We start from the raw sequence: 8553 nt of genomic DNA, 5'->3' as shown, positions 1-8553 counted from the left end.
CACAGATCCACAGGTCCTGCCAGGAGCTTGCTCCAGCATGGGCTTCCCACGGGGCCACAGCCTCCTTCAGGTGCCTCCCCCTGCTCCGGCGTGGGGTCCTCCATGGGCTGCAGGTGGACTCTCTACACCCCCTCATCCTTCCTCCATGGGCTGCAGGGGGACAGCCTGCTTCACCATGGTCTTCACCATGGGCTGCAGGGGGATCTCTGCTCCGGTGCCTGGAGCACCTCCTGCCCCTCCTTCTGCACTGACCTTGGTGTCTGCAGAGTTTCTTACATCTTCTTACTCCTCTCTCCAGCTGCAAAAGCTCCCTCTCTAACTGTTTTTTTTGCTTCTTAAATATGTTATCATGGAGGCGCTGATGGTCTTGGCCTTGGCTCCATCTTGGAGCCGGCTGGCATTGGCTCTGTCAGACACAGGGGAAGCTTCTGGCAGCTTCTCACAGAAGCTTTTCTTTCATGGTTCTTGACAGTTTGTCTCTCTCTTTTTTTTTTTTCTTTTCCTTTTAGAGGGTAAACACTGAGAAAAGAAACAGTCTGTGGAAACACAGCATTTTGAAGACAAGTGTATGGTGGGAGTTAAAACTAAATCTTAACTAAAATATGCAGATACCTATTAACGGAAGAGATCCTCTTTCTGCAACTTCTGGAACTAGGTATAAAAGGAAATATTTGGGCTTTCTACTGCAGGCAGCAGTAAAGACCAGGACTGATGCTGCTGCTCAGCTTGCTCTGGGTGCTCCCTGTGCGAAGGACACCACAGGACTGGGATGGTGGTTCCAGCTTTATTCAGATTCAGCCATTTTCCCCAGGAGACCTTTTCCGCTCCCTGTCTCTGCAGAGCCCACAGCTCCGTCTTCGTAAGGCGTAAAGGAGGGGGCTGTAACTGTGTCAAGGTGGAGAGGAAGCGCTGGGGAAGGAGCAGCAGAGCAATTGATAGATGAGAAAAGGCATAATAGTAACTTTCCAATCCATCTTTACAAATGAAGATTAAAGGGAAATTAAGTCCCATTAATTAACCCCCAGGCCCCGCATGGCGTGGGCCACATCCAGATGAGCTGGACAGCGAGATCTGGACAGACAAGAGAGCTGGACGGAGAGGAACCAAATGAAATTCAACAAGGGTAAGTGTAGGGTCCTGCATCCAGGGAGGAACAACCCCAGGCACCAGGACAGGTTAGGGCTTGACCTGCTGGGAAGCAGCGCTTTGGAGAAGGACCTAGTGGACAACAAGCGCTCCATGAGCCAGCAGCGTGCCCTCATGGCCAAGAAGGCCCATGGTGTCCTGGGGGGCATTAAGAAAAGGGTGGCTGGATGCTGGTCCAGGGTGCCAAGGCCGAAAGGCGCTTTTCGCACCCCTATGGCGGATAGGCGAGCCCATAGCCCCAGTGTCAGTGGGGCTGTGAAAAGGCTGCTGAGAGAGGTTTCAGGCCAGACACCGCTTTGGGTGCTGGCACATTTCACCTGGGAGCGGGGGCTGGACATTTTCAGTTTGGAGGCGGGTGAGTGAGTCCACCTGAGGGTTCAGAATGTGGCTGGGTGATCTCCCCCTTGGTGGGCGGCTACCCACCCCACCAATATGGGCTTTCCCTCGGCCACATTTCATATCTCCTCCCCCTTTTCCCTTTGCTTTACTTCCCACTGATGTTGCTCCCAAAAGGAGAGCCATTCCATGCACCCCTTGATACGGCACAAGAATCAGTGTAGATGTGTATGGGTTCCATCCTGCCTGTCTCTCTCATTACCACACCCCAAACTGCCATCAGTTCCCCCACCTGAGCACTCCCTTCTCCTTCTGGTACAATGTGCTCCCCAGAATCAACGTGTAGAGCCACTGCTCGGTACTTCCATAGTTTCCCCTCCCTCCTCCCAGAGGCGTCACTGAACCAGACAGGTATTTGTCAGGTGGGATTCAAAGGAAGGGGCTGCCTTTCTGCAGGAAGGAGGGGTTTCCTCACCTGAGGGAGTGGGTTATTTTTCCTGTGTTTGGAGCAGCTTGGGCACTCCCTCCCCCCCTTGCTCTGTGTGACTGGAAGGCTCCAGCTGGGCACACCACTTCTAACTGGTTCCTGGTGTGACTCCCCCAGGGGTGGGGTGCTGCCAGTACAGGCCTCAGGGCATTAAAGGGCCCTGGTAAGGTGAGGGATTGTTGCCGTAGCATTCTTTCAGCCTCCTGCAAGGCTAGACTGACTACGAAGAGGCCTTTCTCCCAGACCCAGTATCGCTTTTCTGCAGCTTTGAAGCTGCCTGAGTGAAACCCTCTGTTGCACGCTGCCACACGTGTAGAGATGCCCCAGGCAGGGCAAAACCCCGTTCCACCTGGAGTAGATCTGTCGGGTGTGCTGGGCCCAAAGCTTGATATGCCCCTGCTTCAAAACCCAGTAATTTTGGGGCTTCCTCATGAAGAGGGGTCCAATCCCAGGAAGCTCTTTTGCATGTTAGATTGTACAGGGGATGAGCTGTGGCAGAGAAATCTGGACTATGCTTCTTCCAGAATCCCAGCAAGCCTAGGGTATGTTGCAGCTCCTTTTTGTTTTCTGGGATTTCTCTCTGTTGTAAGGTGGCCGAGGTTTTGGGGGAATACACACGGCTCCTCCTTTCCACCAGCTGCCTAAGAACTTCACATCAGAGGAGGGGAGTTGTACCTTTTCTGCCGGAACCTGAAGTTCTAAACTTTCCAGGTGAGTAATTATTTCCTTTTGGATTTGTCCCACTGCAGTGGCATGGGACCCCCCACCAATATATCATCAAAGTATTGGTATGTTTTAACTCCTGAATCAAAAAAAAATTCACTCAATAGCCAATCTGACTATTAAGCAGCTATCCTTTATTACACCACTGGGAGTCGCACCGGGATATTTCCACGAGTGTGCGTCTCGACGAGGCACAAATTGTACGTGATTTATATTACAAAAGAGTTACATATTCATCAGGTTTCCGATAAATTTAATACATATTCATTATTATTCCGGGAAGTCCTGAATATATGCTAATGTCCTGATACGCCTGCACAGTTTCTTTCTCAGGTGGTCGTCAGGGGTCGTCCTCCTCAAATCTTCCTCTTTCTTCTCTTCTTCAGCATACACAGTTGGGTGACCTTTTCTTCATGATCTCCGTTTTGCAAGCTCAGCAATCTCATTATTCGTCCTGCCCAGATGGTTCCAGGCTTGTTGGCATATTAGGCCCCCTTTATCAGGTTGCCTCAAACTTTGTGTCTTTTTTTCTAGTTCGTACCCAAGGACTGTTCCCTAATTTACGGCTTCTCTTATCCTGTTTCTACATTCCAACTCTTTTACTAATTGTTTTCTTTCGTACTGGAGCATGAGAGAGGCGAAGCCTGAGTTTGTGGGGCCTGACTCAAGTGTTGCCAAGTTATACGTTGTGTTTTAAAATTGTTCTAGGCTAATTAGTTTCCCTTATTCATTCCTTTTTGAAAATCAGAGGCTGTGTTTCCATTGCCGTGGAGTAAAAAAGTCACACAAGTGCCTTGGTACCAAGACACCCACCTCAGCATAGTTGTGGGGTTCCCCTCTGCATAACTTCACCTGCTTCCTAGTAGACACGGTGCTGCCCAAGCTCTGGGGTTTCCAGTGCTCAACCCAGCTTGGCCTGAGCCACATCAGGAGTTTCTACCCTGTGCAGCAAGAATTTCAGAAACTTAGGACAAAGCGTTCTGTCACTGCTGTTATGCTCACACATACCTTGCTGTAAGAGAGATTTGTAATTGGCAAGGAAAGAATTCCTTGTTGATTTGAGAAATCTAAAAGTGACCCACAGAGAACCCAGTCATCTGGAGGGTACGTCCCTACTGAGCACGTGGCCCGTGGACTGAGCTGCGAGATAGGGAAGCTCCTGATGTCGGCTTCAAAGCAAGCCTCTTCCATCTGGTTTTGCTCCAGGTGGCTGCTTGGTTGCCATTTGTTTTAAAAAGACAATAGCACTGGGAATTCAGCTTGGGGGCTTGGAGAGGGAGAGCAGAAGCAAGCATGTCTTTCCCAAGGGCAACTGCTTGGTGCTAGGAAGGACGCCCCTCTGTAGCAGCATCAGCGCAGCTTACGGGTGATGCAGAGCTGAGAGGATCTCCCAAGTCAGTGCTGCAGGAACGTGACAGTTTGAGGACCGTGTTACAGCTCTTCTTTTGCATATCACTGTTGCTCAGGCAGGGTGAGAGCTTTGGTTTCCATTCCTGTTATCTCCAGGAGGAGACGGCCATGGGAACCACCGCTGCTTATGCAGTTCTGTGCAAAATAAGTCTGTGGCATCAGAAGAAAGATTTGGAAGATTTTTTTAATGCCTTCCAAATGATTTTGCACACTGAAGTAAAAAAAATCATCTCAGTTACTGAGATTGAATTAACTTTTTATTTTCCCTCTCCTTCAGGCCCATCCGAGGAAAATGGAGGAACAAATTGTGTAGGGGACATTTGGGTATTGAGGGGTGTAGATGTGAGATTTCAAGTAGTTTGTCCATGGCAATAGTGAGAGAGACTGTATTGTTCCATTGCATTGAGGGCTAACTGCCTGCTGCTGATCCTCCCTCAGCTCTCCCAGACGTACATCAGTCTGTACAGCCTTAGCACATATGTCGGGGAAAGAACAGAATGTGCAGAAAATTAGCCGAATGAACTTTTTTTAACACCTTAATTGTATAATATTACGCTGCAGCCTTGTGCCGGGTACCAGTGCAAGGCTGGGAAGTGGCAGTAACTCCTGCACCTAGTCCTGCCCCAAATTCAGCCTCATGGCTATTCCCTGTCTCTCGCAGGTCCTTTGCAATCTACAGCAAATGGATAAGCAGCCTGAAGCACAACGCCCGATGCACAAAGCCTGGCTGTCTTCCTGCCGCCACTGGAGTCCCTTCCTGCGAGTGAGCTGCTCGCCCTCTTCTTTCTCTGCTCTGGATCTGCCACGAACTGAAGGGCCACTGGAACTGGGGGGTCTACAGCCCTGATTTACCATTCCAGAGGTAATGAGAGAAAGTGACTGTCCGAGGGTTTCATGGGGATAGGATAGCAGAGCTAAAGATACAAACAGATTCCCTCTGATTTCCAATATAACCTACAAGTAATCCACAGAACATAAGATCATTCTTTCAGCTTTGGCTAATAAGAAAGCCTTGTCACCTTTTGATCATCTGCCTTTTTCCCCCTTTTCTCCTGGCAAAACTTGTCAAATTCACTTTCCTCTAAACTGTTCATGGTTTTGGTAAATCTGCTTGCTCTGAGGAATCTATTTAATGGACAAACTCCAAACAGTTCTGCTCAGCATGAAACTCGGGAGTCAAGAGCGCAGCCTGAAAACTGGTGATGACCCACTGACTTCAGTGCTAGAAAACTATTTTCTTGGACTTCATGCTTTTCATATGCAGCAGTAAAGTAAGAAAGTATAAATTCCTGGGCTGGCCGTAGCGTTGTTGTTGCTCAAGCATGTACTGCACATGGTAATCCACCTTTCCTGGATTTTGGTTGTTCAGATGAGGCGCCTCCAGCCTTTCTCTTTGTCCTTGGCACAGCTGAATTTCTCCTGTCAAAAGGAACAGGGCTGTATTGAGGGAGGAGGATGAATTTCTTCTGAAATTTTTCTTCTAACTGTGCTAAGCTAAAGGGCAGGCAAAACCAATCAAATTAATTGTAACTCCATTTCTGTAGAAAAAATATCTTGTTTACGACAATGTGTGCATATATACATTCCTGTCTACCTAATGTAGAGAGAGAGGGAAAGAGATAAGCGCACACACATGGTAAACATCATACTGTTAACCCAAGTTTGGGAGGAGAATGTACACTCCAGCTTCTGCATTTGTAACTCAGTACAAATTGATTAGTTGCATATATTAAAATGAGAAAAAATACAGAAATGGGTTTCACGCTGGGGACATTTAGCTCTGTTTGCTGCACAGATTCGTACAGGAGATGTGTCTGCTCTGTGAGGGGAAAGAAAACAAGACCATAAAGAAACCAACCAATAACATGGTTTGTAAAACCTCACGTGAAAGTCCTAACATTGGAATGGAAACAATAACAATTCAAACCAGAGGAATCAGAGTGTCACAGAACAGTAGATTGTTTCCCACTTCTCTTATCCAGCACAGAGATGCATCAGCCCCAGTGAGTGAGGATTTAAACCGGTGACTCAGACTGCAACGTGGGGCCCTGCAGAGGCCACGGGTACCATGGGTTCTGCAGGGCTACAGCTCCCTCTCCCTCCAGTGCTACTTTGCCAGCACCCGTTTCTCCTGACTTTTGTGGTACCCACCCCACAGACAGATTTTCACTGGGTTTTTTTGTCCTGCCGGCTCCATCTGTTTCTCAGCCCCAGCTCTGTCTGCTTGGGAAGGGCGACGTGAGGCTGTGCCCCCTTTCCAACTGCTGGCACTCTTCCTCCAGGTGCCACCACTCTGCCAGGACCAGTCATCTCTGGTGACACATGCCAGCCTGTTTGTGCTGTAGCCAGGACTGGCTCTGGTCTTCTCCCGTTTACAGCAGTATCACTTGGGAGTAGGACCGTCCATCCCAGTACTGTGCTATGGGGGAGCTGCATTGAACCCCTGACAAGAAAGAAGAAGAATCAGAGGTGGCATTCCAGATTTTTCAGTTTCAATGGGAAAAGGCTCCCAAGGCAGCTTCCCTCCAATCCGTGGGCCAGTCTCGACGCACCAGGTGTTTTGGAGAGGATAGCACTGTTCTGGTGTTAGATTATGTTCTTCTGTCCTGACACCCAACAAGGTTTTGGTTTAAGATATTTATGAACTGGATCACGTTTCTGTGAACCCTGCAACCACTTGCAGGCTTTGAAACTTGCCAGTTGCATGGTCTTGGGGTGCAAGTCAGAGAGGTTGTTCAGTTTACGTGCTCCCGTGCCTGCTACAACACTGGCACAGCTGATGGTGTGCAACAGCTGAGGATGCCTCTGCAGATACGCCTAATTTTGCAGAGCCAAAGAAGCTCTGCACCAAAGGGTGCCTAGAGGAGCGTATAGTGCCTAGGTTAGTAGGGCTGTGAATGGGGCCATGCTTGAGGTTTCAGGAAAGAAACACCATTCGGGGCTCGGAACTTTTCTCTGGGAGCAGGGCCTGGACGTTTGCAATTTTGAAGCTCGAAACCCATTGATGGCAAGAGCGATGGTTAAGTCTCACCTTGGAGATTATGGATGCTTAAAGGAGCCTGCAGCCCCAGGGTTAGTAGGGCTGTGAATGGGGCCATGGTAGAGATTTCAGGAAAGAAACACCATTCGGGGCTGGTACCTTTCATCTGGGAGCAGGGCCTGGACGTTTGCAGTTTTGAAGCTCGAAGCTGGAAAATGGCTAGAGAGCTGCTAAGTCGCATGTCAGAGTTTTTGGCTGCCTAAAGGAGCCTGCAGCTGCAGGGTGAGTAGGGCTGTGAATGGGGCCATGGTAGAAGTTTCAGGAAAGACACAGCATTCGGGGCTGGCAGGTTTCTCCTGGGAACAGGGCCCGGACGGTTGCAGTTTTGAGGCTTGAATCTCGAAAATGGCTAGAGAGCAGCTAAGACGCCAGTCGGAGTTTTTGGATGCCTAAAGGAGCGTGCAGCTCTAGAATTTTTATGGCTGTGAATGGGGCCATGGTAGAGGTTTCAGGAAAGACACAGCATTCGGGGCTGGGAGGTTTCGCCTGGGAGCAGGGCCCGGACGTTTTCAATTTTGACGTCCGAAGGCGGGTGACGGACAGAGAGCCGCTCCGTCTCATGTCGGAGTTTTTGGATGCCTAAAGTAGGCTGCAGCTCCAGGGTTAGTAGGGCTGTGAATGGGGCCATGGTAGAGGTTAAAGCAAAGACATAGCATTCGGGGCTGGCAGGTGTCGCCTGGGAGCAGGGCCCGGACTTTTGCAGTTTTGAGGCTTGAATCTCGAAAATGGCTAGAGAGCCACTCCGTCGCACATCGCAGTTTTTGGCTGCCTAAAGGAGCCTACAGCTCCAGGGTGAGTAGGGCTGTGAATGGGGCCATGGTAGAGGTTTCAGGAAAGCAACAGCATTCGGGGCTGACAGGTTTCACCTGGGCGCAGGGCTCGGACGTTTTCAATTTTGACGGCCGAGGCGGGTGACGGACAGAGAGCCGCTCCGTCTCATGTCGGAGTTTTTGGATGCCTAAAGGAGGCTGCAGCTCCAGGGTTAGTAGGGCTGTGAATGGGGCCATGGTAGAAGTTTCAGGAAAGACAGAGCATTCGGGGCTGGCAGGTTTCGCCTGGGAGCAGGGCCCGTACATTTGCAGTTTTGAGGCTTGAATCTCGAAAATGGCTAGAGAGCTGCTAAGACGCATGTCGGAGTTTTTGGATGCCTAAAGGAGTGTGCAGCTCCAGGGTTAGTAGGGCTGTGAATGGGGCCACGGAAGAAGTTTCAGGAAGGACAGAGCATTTGGGGCTGACTGGTTTCAACTGGGCGCAGAGCTCGGACGTTTTCAATTTTGACAGCCAAAGGCAGATGACGGACAGCGAGCCGCTCCGTCACACGTCGGAATTTTTGGATGCCTAAAGTAGGCTGCAGCTCCAGGGTTAGTAGGGCTGTGAATGGGGCCATGGTAGAGGTTTCAGGAAAGACAGA

The sequence above is a fragment of the Grus americana genome, chromosome 22, assembly GCF_028858705.1.
Source record: "Grus americana isolate bGruAme1 chromosome 22, bGruAme1.mat, whole genome shotgun sequence".
In the NCBI taxonomy this organism is placed as follows: domain Eukaryota; kingdom Metazoa; phylum Chordata; class Aves; order Gruiformes; family Gruidae; genus Grus; species Grus americana.
This window is presented reverse-complemented; position numbering follows the sequence as displayed.